General features: G+C 34.5%; 2 long non-coding RNA genes across 5 annotated transcripts in view; one reads left to right on the forward strand and one right to left on the reverse strand.

Annotated features, from left to right (window-relative positions):
* Positions 1-16566, forward strand: part of LOC109496175 — a 593347-nt gene that overhangs the window by 480370 nt on the left and 96411 nt on the right. The gene's annotated exons all lie outside the window — the stretch shown is intronic.
* Positions 14554-16566, reverse strand: part of LOC123383138 — a 52188-nt gene continuing 50175 nt past the window's right edge. Inside the window, exon 4 of the long non-coding RNA XR_006592549.1 lies at positions 14554-14996. This is a non-coding gene — a long non-coding RNA (uncharacterized LOC123383138). The remainder of the gene's footprint in view (positions 14997-16566) is intronic.

Consider the following 16566-nt stretch of genomic DNA (forward strand, 5'->3'; position numbering starts at 1 on the left):
AGCGGGGGAGGGGCAGAGAGAGAGGGAGTGTGAATATGAAGCAGCCTCCAGGCTCTGAGCTGTCAGCACAGAGCCTGATGCAGGGCTCAAACCATGAACTGTGAGATCATGACCTGAGCTGTAGTTGGACACTGAACTGACTGAGCCAAATTTTGTTTTTATGTTTATTTGTTTTTAATAGATAGAATGTGAGCGGGAGAGAGAGAGAGAGAGAGAGAGAGAGAGAGTGATAGAGGGCAACACGGCATCCAGGCTCTGAGCTGTCAGCACAGAGTTCTGTGTGATGAAGTGAAGAGTTAAATCAGATGCTTAACTGAATGAGACACCCAGGTGCCCTGGTATTTATTCTTTCTGATGCTATTATAAATGGGATTACTTTCTTAATTTCTCTTTTTGATGACTCTTTATTAACATATAGAAGCACAACTGACTTCTGTATGTTAGTTTTTTATTCTTTGACTTTACTCAATTCATTTATTCTGATAGTGTTTTGATGGAGTGTTTAGGGTTTCCTGTATATAGTCTCATGTCATCTGTGAATAGTGACAATTTTACTTTTCCTTTCCAAATTGGATGCCTTTTATTTCTTTTTCCTTTCCTAACTGATATTGGTAGGACTTGCAATAATATGCTGAATAAAAGTAGTGAGTTCGGCACCCCTATCTTGTTCTTGATATTAGAGAAAAAGTTTTCAGATCTTCACAATGGAGTATGATGTTAGCTGTGATTTTATCATATATGGACTTCATTATGTTGAGGGATATTCCTCTATACCTATTTTGCTGAGAATTTTAATCATGAATGAATGTTGAATCTTGTCAAATGTTCTGAATCTATTGAGATAATCATTATTTTTATCCGTAGTTGGTTTCTTTTATAATTTTGTGGGTCATATATATTGATTGGATCAATCACTGGAATGAATGCCATTTGATCATGATATATGATACTTTTAATGTATTGCTGAATTTGGTTTGCTAGTATTTTGTTGAAACTTTTTGCACGTATGGTCATCAGGGATATCGGCTTGCAATTGTGTGTGTGTGTGTGTGTGTGTGTGTGTGTGTGTGTGTGTGTAGTAATTTTGGTTTACTTTTGGTATTAGGGTAATGTTGTCCTCATAAAATGAGTTTTGAAGATTCTTTCCTCATCAATTGTTTTAAAAATAATTTCAGAAAGATAGGTGCTAACTGTTATTTAAATGTTTGGTAGAATTTATGTGTGAAGCTCTCTGGTCTTAAGCTTTTGTATTCAGAGAGTTTTTAAATTACTGCTTCATACTCATTACTTGTACTTGGTCTATTTAGATCTTCTATTTCCACAAGAGTTTTTTTTTTTTCCTTTAAATCCCTGTCTTTCAGTTAGTCTGAGTGACTGTTGCTTCTTTACTTGTTATAGCTTTATCCTTTCACTAGTCTGCCCTTCCTATAGATATAATTTACAATATACATTATATAATATACAATAATATACAATAATAAAATTACTCCTACTTCTTTTTTTTTTTCAACATTTATTTATTTTTGGGACAGAGAGAGACAGAGCATGAACGGGGGAGGGGCAGAGAGAGAGGGTGACACAGAATAAGAAACAGGCTCCAGGCTCTGAGCCATCAGCCCAGAGCCTGACGCGGGGCTCGAACTCACGGACCGCGAGATCGTGACCTGGCTGAAGTCGGACGCTTAACTGACTGCGACTGCGCCACCCAGGCGCCCCAAAATTACTCCTACTTCTTGACAACATCCAATAAAGAGTTAAACGACACATACATCTTCCCAGAAATCACCTAAAGAAGCCTAAAACCTATAACAAGTTCTTTCTAATACCCTACAATTGTGGCAATCCACAGTTCCTTATGGTATGATTTTTCCCTCACTAAAATGAATAATAACCCACATTTCCAACTACTGGTGTGTTCCTCCTGACTTTTCAGTAAAGGAAATTTATAAGAAGGATAAAATAGGAGCGGACTGGGAGAGAATTTAGTCTACAATGCCTGTCTGATCCTTATGACAGGAGACAGGGAGAGAAGGAGGACTGGCTAGCAAGAGACTCCGATCCAGAGCAGTTCTGAGGAAATGTGACCTGGGCAAGTGGCTTCAGCAGAGATTGCCCATCAGTGGAGTTCCTTAATTTGGCAAGAATTGTCTCAGCCTTTGGTTGGTAACAGTCTGGGGAAAGTGCAGCCAGAGGGCGAATGTTGGAGTAAATCTAAATGTAAGGCAGGTCCACTTCTCACAAGTTTCTCTTCAAGGGAGATCTGACTGATGCACCTCCATGGATGCTATGGAGAGAAGAGAGATAGCTAACAGTGATCTGAATCACAAGGCCAAAATTTTATCACTGATGTGAGGTAGTACAGTTTGAGAATAGTAATACAAATAGTGGATGGAAAAGTCAATTTTAAAAGCTGTGAAAATAATTAAAAAAATAAAAAGCTATGATTGTTAAAACTTCCCATCTGATTGGATATTGAGGATTAAAAAACAGGAATAATTCATGGAAAACAAGAAGTTTGAATAACTCTGAGAATGGTAAAGTCAACACAATAATATTGGAGTTTCTGGGTGGCTCAGTAGGTTAAGTATGTGACTTTGGTTCAGGTCATGATCTCGCAGTCAGTAGGTTCAAGCCTTGCGTCAAGTTCTGTGCTGACAGCTCAGAGCCTGGAGCCCACTTCAGATTCTGTGTCTCCCTCTCTCTCTGCCCCTCCCCTGCTCACACTGTGTTTTTCTCTCTCTCAAAATAAATAAGCATTAAAAAATATTAAAGTTAAGATAAGAACAGTTTGTTGGAGGCTATGATGAGTGGATTTTGAGATGACGGAGGGATTTGTTAGAATTACAGCAGAAAATTAAAATGAGTACTGGAATTCATAAGAGAGGAGGGATAAAGTTTTTGTTTTTGTTTTTGCTTTTTTTAAATTTTTTAATGTTTATTTAATTTTGAGAGAGAGTGGGAGACAGAGTGTGAGCAGGGGAGGGGCAGAGAGAGAGAGGGAGACACAGAATCTGAAGCAGGCTCCAGGCTCCAAGCCATCAGCACAGAGCCCAGCGCAGAGCTCGAATCTACGAACGGTAAGATCATGACCTGAGCTGAAGTTGGACACTGCTGACTGAGCCACCCAGGTGCCCAGGGATAAAGTTTTTAAAGGAAAAAAATGAAATAGAAAAGGAAGATTTGGTATGAATTTACTTCTATATTAAGTTGAAACTATGAGAAGTTAAATAAGATAGCCAATATAGGAAGGAAAAAAAATCATGCAGGGATTAGAGTATGGAAAATAACAATAGTAAAGAGGAAGAGCTATTAATGGAAACAAAGAAGGAGTTCAAGAAGTCGGGAGAATAAGAGCTAATAGAGAATCCTACAGCGACAGTGAAAATATATAAATGAGATAAAGGAAAAAGGTGTCAAGTTCTTCAGAAAATCAAGGACAAGAATTATTAATTTATTGATTAGAGAACCATTGGTATTCATTGAGTAATATCAACATGGTGATCAAGGCAAAGGATGATATGTTCTAGGGATAAAATGTGTTTTCTGAAGTTTGGTTAGAGCCCACTTAGATTAATAATGGAAATTTTTGTCTTCTCCCCAGAGAGGCTAAATCAGAATTAATGTAGAATAAATTGGGTGGGGCAGTGAGTCCTATAAATCAAAGTGTGAAAGCCACTGGAAATACCCATTTTCTAAAGAAGTTTGGTAGTAAATAACAAGCCACAGATAGGCATAGAAACAAATATGTTCAATAATGTTAATGCCACTCCAATGAGAGAAACATGAGACAGAAAATCTGATAAATAACTAAAAAATTAAGAACTCCAAAATGACAACAGAGTAGAGAATTAAGAATATATATTTATAGTTTTTCTTACATAGAGATAAGCCTACTCTTCTTTTGAAGGGCAATTTGGAATGGAACGAATAAAACTTGGTGAGGATATGCTTTTATAAGGCTAAACAGTTGAGATAATGCTTGCTATTTCTTCCCAACCCAAGTATTACTGCCTAAAATGACAGAGCTACTTAATCCGTCTAACTTTTGGTAGTTTTTATTTAGGCTATATACATAAGTATGTTAAGAATTTGGAAATGCTGAAAACTGCCAATGACAAATAGTATTTACATGTGGTCAGTATGGAATAGTATAGGAGACTATATGACAGGGACAAATCTATCTGTAGGGAGGTTCATAATTTGAGTATATATTTTATTTTCAAGTTTCTTTATTAGGGGAAAGGGAGAGAGAAAGGAGTTTTGGGAGCCAATCTTTAGCATATGTCACTTTAATATTCATAATATGTCCCTAGTCAGAGTGATGTTTAAATGTTACAGGAGCTAGGGGATCTGGGTGGCTCAGTCAGTTAAGCATCCAACTCTTGATTTATCTCATGGTTCATGAGTTCAAACCCCACATCAGGCTCTGCACTGACAGCACAGAGCCTGCTTGGGATTCTCTCTCCCTCTCTCTCTCTCTGCTTCTCCCCCACTCTCTGTCTCTCTCTCAAAATAAATAAATTTTAAAAGATTAAATATTAATATGAATCATCAGTTAAGGCTACAATTTACATTTTAAAATAGTGAATAAATATTATTGAATATTATTCTGTTTATTTTATAGGCTAAAGAGCAATAGTGATTTATGATAGTGTTATATTTTGGATAAATTGTGTGTGTGTGTGTGTGTGTGTGTACACACGCGCATATTGATGTTATGAATATTGATATATATTTAGCCCCATTTTCAAATACTGCATATTTAGCTTTATATTTAGACTGATATTTTGGAGTGCTGGAAACAATTTCATCATGTGGTACTTTTGAAAAATTTTGAAAGAGAAATTGTTATAACTAAAGAAGATATTTTTAATGGCTTTGGTCTATAGAATCTGTGTTGTCTAATAAAGTCACTGTTTACTTAAATAAGCATGATTCTAAAATAAGTGGTGGCAGGAAAGATGACAATTGAAATAGTTACTTTAGAAATAGTATATGAAGATGTAATAACAGATGACAACTTAAAAATAATAATAGAACTGTTTTGAAGGTGTGTGTATATATATATATATATATATATATTATTGTGTATATACACATCTTGAGGGTGTGTGTGTGTGTGTGTATATATATATATATGCATATCATATATATATATATATATACACACATCATATATATATATGTTATATATTTAATTAACCAACCTACACAGCTTTAAAATGAGGAATTAATATTTATTTCATATTGTCTTCTATTCATGTTAAAATCTTTAGGTGATTATTTTATTAGAAAATAAACTTCTAGTAAAAAATTCTTTGCTTGCATTTGAAACATGTTTCAGAGAAGTCTAATCTGAGGTAGAAATCTAAAAATATTCTACAAAGATTTTATTCAACTTTTTTAGAAATGAAATGTTCAAGGAAATATTAAAGACTGAATTTAGATATTACTTGGCTCAAATCTTCCTTCACTCTTTTCTGGTTTATAGCAGCGAAATCATATACACCATTTATCACAATCAGAACCATCGGTCTTGACCTTCCAAAGTGTCATTTTTATTCTAAAAATTCCAAAACAGTAGAAAAATCAGGGCACATTTTCCAGGAAAAAAAAAATCTAATTTATGAACCTTGGACTGGTACTAATAAAAAATAGTTTTTAATAGAATGATATTAACACTAAAAAAAAAGAACATGCTTTATTTCTAAAGGAAAATCTCATTTTTATGACAGAAGGAAATGTGAAACTCAGCTTACAAACATAAAAGTGAACTTTGAAAATAATAAGCGTTCAGTTAAAATTTATTTATTATTTTTTATTTACATTTTCTTTTTAAATATTTATTTGTTTTTGAGCGAAAGAGACAGAGAGACAAAGTGTAAGCAGGGGAGGGACAGGGAGCGAAGGAGACACAGAAACAGAAGCAGGCTCCAGGCTCTGAGCTGTCAGCACAGAGCCCGCCACAGGGCTTGAACTCACGAACCGTGAGATCATGACCTGAGCCTCTCAGATGCTTAACTCACTGAGCCACCCAAGTGTCCCTCAGAATTTCTTTATTATTGAAATATTTTTTTCTATTTTATCTTTCATCCGAGGATACATTTAAATATTAATTGCTTAGTGACAAGATATACAAAATATATTGAAAGCTAAAACTTATTGTTCATTGCGATGTGAGAAGTTTCATCTACTAAAATAAGAATTTTCCTCATTGTATACTGAAATACTGGCTTTTTAAAAAAATACATTTTCTGGGGCGCCTGGGTGGCGCAGTCGGTTAAGCGTCCGACTTCAGCCAGGTCACGATCTCGCGGTCCGTGAGTTCGAGCCCCGCGTCAGGCTCTGGGCTGATGGCTCGGAGCCTGGAGCCTGTTTCCGATTCTGTGTCTCCCTCTCTCTCTGCCCCTCCCCTGTTCATGCTCTGTCTCTCTCTGTCCCAAAAATAAATAAAAACGTTGAAAAAAAAATACATTTTCTGTGAATCTCATCCTTTTTTGTGATATCCTTTTTTGCAATTTCTAAATAGAGATAATCTTAAATACTGAAGTTATACAGAATCACCCTTCTTAGTTAGAAAATTATGAGTGGAATTACCATTTCTATATTGTTATACCTATATTTCTCATTTTCTCATATAGAAACAATTTATTTCAGTGTTAATTGGTAAATTACAAATCTGATAGTACTTCCTGGGATTCCATCCCAGTAATTGAATACATATAAATTTAAAAAGTCACATCAAAGAAGTGGAAGTAGAAAAAAATACTTATGATTGTAGAAACACATAAGGTATGAGCACTAAAAGAATTTTCACGGCATATTCTGTTTTAAAATATGTCTGAAATGAAAAATAAAACTTCATAGCTCCATAGTTACTTGTCTAGTGAAGATTTTAAAAGAGGTTTTGAATGCCTAAATATTGTCTGAAAACACTTAGTATTTTATAATCTGTGATTATTGAAGTCATTAAAATGGTGTCTTTTTCCCCAGGGCTGTGAATCTTCCTTTTTCTCTGTGTTAATCCTGAAAGTATTTCTTCTGTTGGTTTGAGTAGCTCCTCCCATTTATTTTACACACTTTGGCAACATATCCAGGGATATCTGGGCAGATATTTCAGTTCTATTGTCTGGAAACTTTCCAGGACACAATATTTTTTTCTTTTTAATTTTAATTGAATACCAAAGATGTTTCTGCTTACATATTCATCTAAGAGGTATAACTGTCACATAGCAAGGAATTCAAAATGAAGCTTTTAAAAGTACCAAATATCTGTTTAGTTTCATAACAGATTTAAACACAAAGGTTTATGTGCTAAAAGAAAAACAAAGGGATGAGGATAACCCCTTTATAGATGATTAAAAAACTTTTAATGATAAAAACTCAAACATGGAAGTTAGCTTATATAGAAAAATCATTCCGTAAAGGACATGACTTGCTATTCAGGCTCTAAGACACTTTATTGATGATAACCCATTTAAACATCATAGGTTTGAAGGAAATGAGAAAGATCAATAACTTTAAAGTTTTAGAATACAGGCAATTAAAAGATTATCTAGCAAGATTTTTCTTTTTGTTTCTCTATAGCTTCATGTACATTAAGTACAGTTTTTGTTGAAAATATTGAATAGGTTTTTTGTGTAAATCAATCATTATATAATAATGGATTATATTATTCTCTCAAAATTATATACAACTTAATAATAATTTAGTGATTACCATGAAATTTGAATATTAAATACTTGTCATTCATGGATTTCCCATGAAAAATTTTTAGAAAGCTACTTGCTGTAAATGTCCCATAAATGAAAACAATGAACACTTACAAAATAAACCATGTACTATTTTTAACATGTTTACTAGTTAAAAAAATGACTCAACATAAAATAAGTACTTTGTCCAGAGCATCAAAAAGAGTCCAGAGTACCTTCTTGACAACATGAAACATACATAGTTACTATTTCTAGCTTTAATAAGTAGCTGACTACATAATGAGATAAAATTACAGGAGCTGTCTCTCCCACTGGTCTGCACAGGGGTTGAAATTGACTTATTCAGAATACATTTATGAACTCTTAACTAATGTCAGCAAATCTAAGGATAATGGATTTAAAGATAATCAGAAAAAAAGAGTCTCTGCCCACACCATACTTACAGGCTAACTCCCTAAGGTAGAGACGTCTTTGGCTCTTATAAAGCGTACAGTATATTTGTTCAGGGCATATATTTTAACACTGAAGCACAGAATCATCTCTGTGTTCTTTTGCAAAATATACAGCTGAGTAGAAAATGACAAAAATAATGCTTAATAAATATATAATTATAATTTAAATTATAATTTAAATTTAATGATTATAATTTAAATTATATTTCAAGTATAGATACAGAATACATGAAATAAAAATATTCTACCTATTAAAATTTAAAAATTTGTTCATGATCAAATGCTGCAAGATTGGAATGTTGGAGCAAGTTTCTTAGCCAAATAGTGAACTTAATGAGTAACTTCTAAGTAGGAATCAAACGTTTTAATATGACTCATGAATTTGGCATTTCTTCCCAAGTATTGTAGTGTGTCTAATATCATTTTTTTTTTTAATTTCAACTGAGGTAAACCCACGTAACATAAAACTTGCCATCTTGCCAATTTCTAAATGTATAGTTCAGCAGAGTTACATATATTTACAATGCTGCACAATTTCTAAAAATTTTTCATATTGCAAAACTGAAACTCTATCCATTAAACAATGATTTTCTCTTTCTCCCTACCACCAGTCTCTGAAAAGCCTCATTTTACTTTCTGTTGCTATGAACTTGACTACTCCAGATACCTAATATCGTTGGGATCATATAATATTTGTCTTTTTGTGACAGGGTTACTTCACTTAACACAGTATCCTCAAAATTCATCCATGATTTAGTATGTGTCAGAATATTCTTCCCTTTCAAGCTTAAATACTAACCCCTTGTATGCATAACACCTTTTGTTTATCCATTCATCTGCCAATGGACAGTTGGATTGCTTTTATCTCTAGGCTCTTGTGAATAGTGCTGTTATGAATATGGATATGCAAATATCTCTCCAAGGCCCTACTTTCAATTCTTTAGGATATATAATGAGAACTGAAATTGCTGGATTGTACATAACATCTCATTTTTAAACAAGCACCGTAAGAGCTACATAACTTCTTCTCTTGTCACCATCTTCCTACACTTATCTTGTTTCACTATCTTGTGCATTCCAAGAATTTACCCTTCTCCAAACCATATGGGGAAGTGATGAAACATTTTCCCCCTTGTTTTTCTTTTTTCTCATATTTGGGTTCTCCATAAAAGCCATCTTTTCAGAGTTTCTCCTCCCCTGTTTCAAAGATCTCTCTACCATCTTCCTATCATTATCTCCCATCTCATACTGGTCTTTATTGCAGCTGTTCATTTCTTTGCTTCATTTCTGACTCAAAATTAATACTCAGAGTATTTCCTTTTTTATTTATTTCAAGTACCGTGAGGCAAAGAACATATCTCTCATTCACTGCTATGCATTATTTCTGTTCACAACTGTGTACTGTCTACTGACTACCCAATGAATGAATCAATGAATATGACTTACACTAATAATTTTGAATTCCAAGGAGAATGAAGTGGGCGGTTGGCCTATTATATTAAAATAGTCTTTTTTGAACCGATTATTTTTTTTACCATGTTCTTACGATGCTTATTTTGTACTTGCAGACATAAATATAAATAGGTCGTTAAGACTCTTCTTCGCCATTCAAACTGGTTATGATTCTATTAGAGGGTAATGTGCACTCAAAGTTATATAATCCTTAACTCTTTGATTCTGTCAAAAATGAGGCAAATTTCTATTAAATAGTGTTTGTTTGGTATAGCATAATGAAAACTTTATGAAATCTTGAGCAATATAGAGCTCAATTTATCAGCCAGTTCAGCCACTTCCTATCTCCGAGCTATCTGAATCTCAATATCCTCCTATGTAAAAATAAAGCAAAAATATAGTTATCTTCGAAGTTAAGCTCATCATTTGGTAGGATAGCATATGCAAAAGGGCCTAGCACACACACCCATAATTATAACTTTTTCTTCCTCTTCTCTTATTTTATTTTTTATTTTTAAAATATGTTTTAAGATTATTTATTTGAGAGACAGAGAAAGAGAGAGAGAGAGCACAAGCAGGAGAGGGGCAGAGAGAAAGGAAGAGAGAATCCCAAGCAGGATGTGCATTGTCACCAGAGACCCATGCAGGGCTTGAACTCACGAACCATGAGATCATGACCTGAGCCAAAACCAAGAGTCAGACACTTAACTGACTGAGCCACCTAGGTGACCCTCCTCTTCTCTTATTTTAATCAAACTGTTATGCATTCCTGTTTTGAGATATGTATAAAAATATTCTAACACATTTATCTATTAGTTTATTTAAAATCTTATTTTTATAACTGAATTTCTTCGCAAAGGGATATAATATAACTTGCAACAAGAACACTTCAAAGTCATTGATGGGAAAATACAAATGTCTAGATGAAAAAAATGTATATAATACAGAAACATTTGCATGGTTGATATAGGGGATTAACTCTAAGATTTTTTGTTATTCAAAGTGGATAAATAGAACAAATAAACAAAATGTGGTATATACATACATTGGAACATTGTTCAACCTTACAAAGGAAGGAAATTCTGATGCATGATATTAATGAATGTTGAAGATTTTATATGAAATGAAATAAGCCAGTCACAAAAGAACAATTACTGTATTAATTCATTTACATATATGAGGTACCTAGCATAGTCAAATTCATTTAGACAGAAGGTAGAATGACATTTGCAAGGGGGTGAGGAGAATGTGAATGCACATGCCATGGAACTATATGCTTAAAAATGGTAAATTTTATATTGCATATGTCTTACAATTTTTTAAATTTTATGAAAAGAAATGCAGAAATCTAGTGAACAAATTATTAAAGATAAAAATCAATAACAAAGCAATAAATAAAATTTTCTTATCTCTGAATACAAAGAGCAACATATGGCATATCATAGGTTGATGTTATGATTCAGGTAATGACTAGGTGAAGAATCTATATTTTTAAGTGTACTACTCTGGTGATTTTGATGAATTAGGACTAATGTGATAATAGAAAATATCCTCAATAACACTTCTATAAATGTTAACATTAATTAATATTACAAGAGAGTAGAAATTTACCTGACATGACTACAACTTCAACATCAGGGCATGTTGTAAAAACTGCTCTGAGGGGTGCCTGGGTGCCCTAGTCAGTTAAGCATCTGACTTCAGCTCAGGTCATGATTTCATGGTTTGTGGGTTGCAGCCCCCGCATCGAGCTCTGTGCTGACAGCTCAGAGCCTGGAGCCTGCTTTGGATGCTGTCTCTCTCCTTCTCTCTCCGCCCCTCCCTACTCATGCTCTGTTTCTCTCTGTCTCTCAAAAATAAATAAACATTAAAAAAATCACTCTGAGTTTAGTCTTATGATACTGGTATGATGTACCTTTCAAAACTAGATGTTTCCTGTAGAAAACAAGCATACATAATGCAATTCCAGTTCATTAAAGATTATAAACAAAGGAATTCTCTAGGAAATTGGGTGGTGATGAAGGAATCTTAAGTTTATACCTAAAGTAAATTTAAACACATAATTGTTTTTATATTTCAGTATTTGATGGAAAGAAAAAAAAAGAGCCCTAAAGTAAATTTAAACACATAATTGTTTTTATATTTCAGTATTTGATGGAAAGAAAAAAAGAGCCCATATACTCCTTATGCCAAGAGAAAATTCCTTGGAGGTTATACATTTTGGGGGCGGCAATCAGAAAAGCACTAGAACCATGCAGAGAGCATCTACTAAAATTCTAGACCATTTGTTCCAAAGCCTGGAAACAATGGTAACTATTAGAACATTTGGTTGAGACTGGAATATTTTACTGCAATATCAGGGATTGAGGATGATTACTAGCAAACGTCTTGGGTGTCCAATAGGAGCTACATGGCCTCCAAACCATCACTGTCTCATCTCAGTGTTGGAAGCAATAGTTTCTGTGTTATGCCCAGAATTCGTGATCCCCAAAGACCACCAGGGAGCCGAGTCCGATGCAAAAGCAAAAGAGCCTTTATTCGAGCTAGCTAGAGCTCAATCCCTTACCGGCACTGATGCAGCTGTGAGATACCGGGGAGAGAGAGGGAGTTTCAAAAGCCCAAAGGTTTTATAGGGGTCTAGGGGCAGCCGATTGGCTGGGGAAGGGTCGTGGCCTTGGCCGATTGGCTGGGGAAGGGTCGTGGCTTCGGCCGATTGGCTGGGGAAGGGTCAGAGTCCTGTTAGGCAGGTCGCTGGGCGTGTTTTGATCAGGAAGTTTGAACGGGTGAGCGGGAGGTTACTCAAGGGGAGGAGGCGGGATCTGAGGTTTCTGCGATTTTCCCGGAAAAGGGGTCATGTTGGGGACATAGTCACTCAAGGTGGAGAACACAGAACAAGATGGAGTCGGCCGGCGTAGGCCCGCACTTTCATTCCGGTTATGCAATACTTTGTTAAACAGGACTGTTAAGTGCATTGAAAACATTCACCATGTTGGGATCTTGCCCCAATCCTCAATGACACGTGTGTAGTCTACTAGTGTTTTTGAGGTTGTAAGTCAGTGATGAATGTTAAATGTTAGTGTAGAACTTGTCTCCCATGAATTCTGTTTTCCTTGCCTGCCCAACTCCCACCAGTTATAAAGTATTCTGTACTCTCCCAATCTTTTATCTCTTCACCTTTAGCCTTAGCTCTTCGGCCTGTGATTCTCCAATCTTTGTCTCTTTATGTTTAGATCTTCATCCTCCTGTCAAGCAGTCCTGTTCTATCCTTGTTCTTATCCATGTTCATAGCAATCAATCCTGTTCTTATCCATGCAGGGCTTCAACAAGCATGCATGTGAGAAGGGCACACACACATGCACACAGAGTCCTGTGAAAATTGACAGACAAAAATAAATTAAAGAAGGAAATCAGACTTCTTTAAAACTGACTGGAGGGGCGCCTGGGTGGCTCAGTCAGTTGAGCGTCCGACTCCGGCTCAGGTCATGATCTCACAGTCCATGAGTTCAAGCCCTGTATCGGGTTCTGTGCTGATGGCTCAGAGCCCAGAGCCTGTTTTGGATTCTGTGTCTCCCTCTCTCTCTGCCCCTCCCCTGCTCATGCTCTGTCTCAAAAATAAATAAAACATTAAAAAAAATTTTAAAAAACTGGAAACATGCATATGAAATAAGGAAACTCAGTTTCTATTTCCAAGTCTTTGTTTCTTGTTTCCTGTATAATTTTCTGAACATATCCAAACCTCTATAATCTATTTCCTCATAGTAATTACAATATATGATTACCCTGGAATCATACCAGGATTACAAGTCTTAAATGAATATTACTATAAATCCTCCAAAATTATCAAAATTATTAAAATATAAGGATGAATAATGTGTTTATAGCTAAAATTATTCATATGTTAGCTGATTATTACAAGTCTTTATGCTTTTGATTTCATATGTCAGCACTGCTAAATGATAGATTTCGTGTGTCCATTTCATTGGCCTTGTCAGACCAAACAGAATTTCCACCAAAGAATGATAAAGAAGAAGTGAAGATTATAGTTCTTACCTACTACATTTGTTCTTCCAGTTCATTTCACATAGTATTAAAGAAATCAGCAAGCCACTAGGATTTCTTGGCTCTTTTCAGGTTTAATTCCTTTGCTAAAACAAATGCTTTCTCCCATCCTTTGACTTCTTTTCTCTTCTGTGGTAACATTCTCCATTCCATCGGACAGTGATCTGTTGTTTACATGCCAGATTTTTAAGCCATTAATTTATAGCCAGACTCTCTTGATCAGTATAATAGGTATTCATCTTTCAGTTGTATTTTGTTCTCTTGCTTGGTAACAGACTGGATTGAAAAGCAAAAGGACTGGGAAAATAGAAACAATTGCCTGGGATAGGTTACATAGTACGTCAGGATACAGAGACTCCAGCCGTGTGCAATTTGAAATTCACAATAATGGACATTTCACTTTGTGAGACTTTGCTATTATCCATAGAATATGCTATTATAGAGAATGGAGGAGGAGAGCTAAAAATAATCCATGGTATTGTGCTGGTATCCATGTGGCATTTCTGCTGTTTAAAACTTCTGCCACTTTGTATGTGCAAACCAGTTAGACATAGGAAGGCTTTTGGGTCATGTACACAATCTAGCTAGTCCCATTTCTTTTTAAAAGGCACGGGAAGGGAAAAAAAAGGCACGAGAAGAAGAAAGGCATGAAAAGCCATTTGGGAATTTTGTGTGTGGGTGAAAGGTAGCCCAGAAGCTAGCATAAAATATCTGACTTCCAACATTTGTCCTCATTAAAATGTGATACATGTAATTGTACTGTTAATACATTAATTTTAGTAGTTTTGTTCATAATACCATCTTTTACAAAAATAAACATATGAAATCAATGTATCATATGAAAACAATCGCTGAAGTTCCATACTCCTGAAAAAAACCACAAGAATGATTTACAAAGATATATATCTTCTTTATTATTCAGACATCTGATCGTTTTTTTAAAATAATTAAACGTTGGCATTTTAAATGCAAGCTTTACTTTCAAAAGGTTTGTGACTTGGCTGCAAAAATCAATACCTAGCTAGAATTTGGCATAGTGAGTATGTAGTGCAGTGACATTTCAAATGCGTTTTTCTTAAATATACCATGAACTGTATTTCAAAGAGATTGGCAAGTTTAATTTCAGAACAATTCATTGCCTCCCAAGATCGCCATCCCAGCTACCTTACATAAACACACTATCCAGGTAGAGTATTACGATACACAGATTTGTGGAACACTGAGAAATCTCAGCAGAGTGCAGAGAACAGAAGAGTAACTTCATTTGAAAAGTTGCTGCTTCATCGTCTCAGTCATATCCTTGTATTGAGGAATGTGGGATCTTGGAGAAAAAATTGGAAAATTTCAGCAAGTTCTATTTTATAATGTTAGTAGAGTGTTACAATTCATAATTTTCAAGTGAACTGATGTCAGATACACCAATGTAAAATAAGCAGAGAAAATAGTGATCGATGTATTGTTTAATGCCCTGTGCTTCAGATGAACGACAAATATCAAAGGCAGAAAGGGAAAAAGGAATGCCAAAATGGGTGAAAAGGTACCACAGCTGTATGATGACAGGGACATTAGAGTGAAAATCAACAGATGTGGATTTGAGAATCTTACTGATTGTGAAAGCAAAACAAATCATCTTCCTTTTTTAAGTCTTAGAGGTTTCAACTCTGAAATAAGGAATTCAGTTATTTAATGCTAAGAAATATCTATTTTTCTTTAATTTTTCTTTGTAAATGCTAAATTAAAATCCTTTAGGTTAATGACCAATTAAGAATTTTATATGTATGAAATAAACTCTTAGAAACTAAAAAAAAAGTCTGATATTTGTAGATCAATGATCTGATCTTTAATTTTTCTTTTTATCTCTTAATTTTCCTTTAATTTTCTGTTTTCAAGCATGCAATTCATAATAGTATGAATGATAAGAATTCCATAATTCTGGAGGATAGTACAGAACATAAAAGTAAAAAATGCTGTTTTAAATAAAAGAAAAAGTGTATAATTAAAATAAAGCTTTTCCTTTGTCCTTCTGAAAGATTTATAAAATATTCAAAAAAACTTATTTTTACATATAATGAATACGCTGTAGTCATGGGGCACTTGAGAATTTTAAATGCAGGAAGCTGGACCATTCATGCCTACAATCATTTTTGACTGTACTTTTTGCCTTAATGCATAACGTTTTCCAGTTAATAATTATGAATGTTACTGATGTTACTTTTGGGACAATTAAATATGCGTAATATATATGTGTATAATATATATAATATAAAATATATATAAAATCTTATTTGATTGTTTCAATGTACTCTGTTAAGTATATTGTATTTCTCTAGTAAGAATTCAATATAATTTTCCATATCTGAATACACCATTTGGTCTATTTTTAGAGAAGACCCAGCCTCATGAATTTGCTTTTCTCACCATTGTCTCAAAATTCCCAAATGTCTGCTTCTTACAGATGGAATCACTGGAGAATTGAGAAAGGTGGAGTTTGGCCTTTTGCTCGCTTTGATATGGTTCTTTCTTTTAGGGCAAGCCATTCCCTATAAAAGGACTTTTTTTATTGCTTTGCTGTTTATTTTGATTGAGTCTCTTTCTCTTTCTGTTTATATTCAAATAAAACTTGATGGGGAAAGAGATCTTTCTAAAGGCCAAAACAAGATCAGTAAACATAACATCACAAGGCATATTTTTATTTTCCATGGGTACTAACCGGTTACTTAATAGCAAATTTGTCAATCTGCTGTTCCAAGTAGTCTCTATGTTTGCCAAAGTGAACTAAAGTCCTAGATGTAGATCAAAGGTTACACTTTCTTCTTTCTGTGCTGGAAGTGAGCCCAGAGGTCAAAATGTTGTAAAATAAAAATATATACTTCATCATCCAAAACCAGAGA

Source organism: Felis catus, chromosome F2 (assembly GCF_018350175.1).
Source record: "Felis catus isolate Fca126 chromosome F2, F.catus_Fca126_mat1.0, whole genome shotgun sequence".
Taxonomy (NCBI): domain Eukaryota; kingdom Metazoa; phylum Chordata; class Mammalia; order Carnivora; family Felidae; genus Felis; species Felis catus.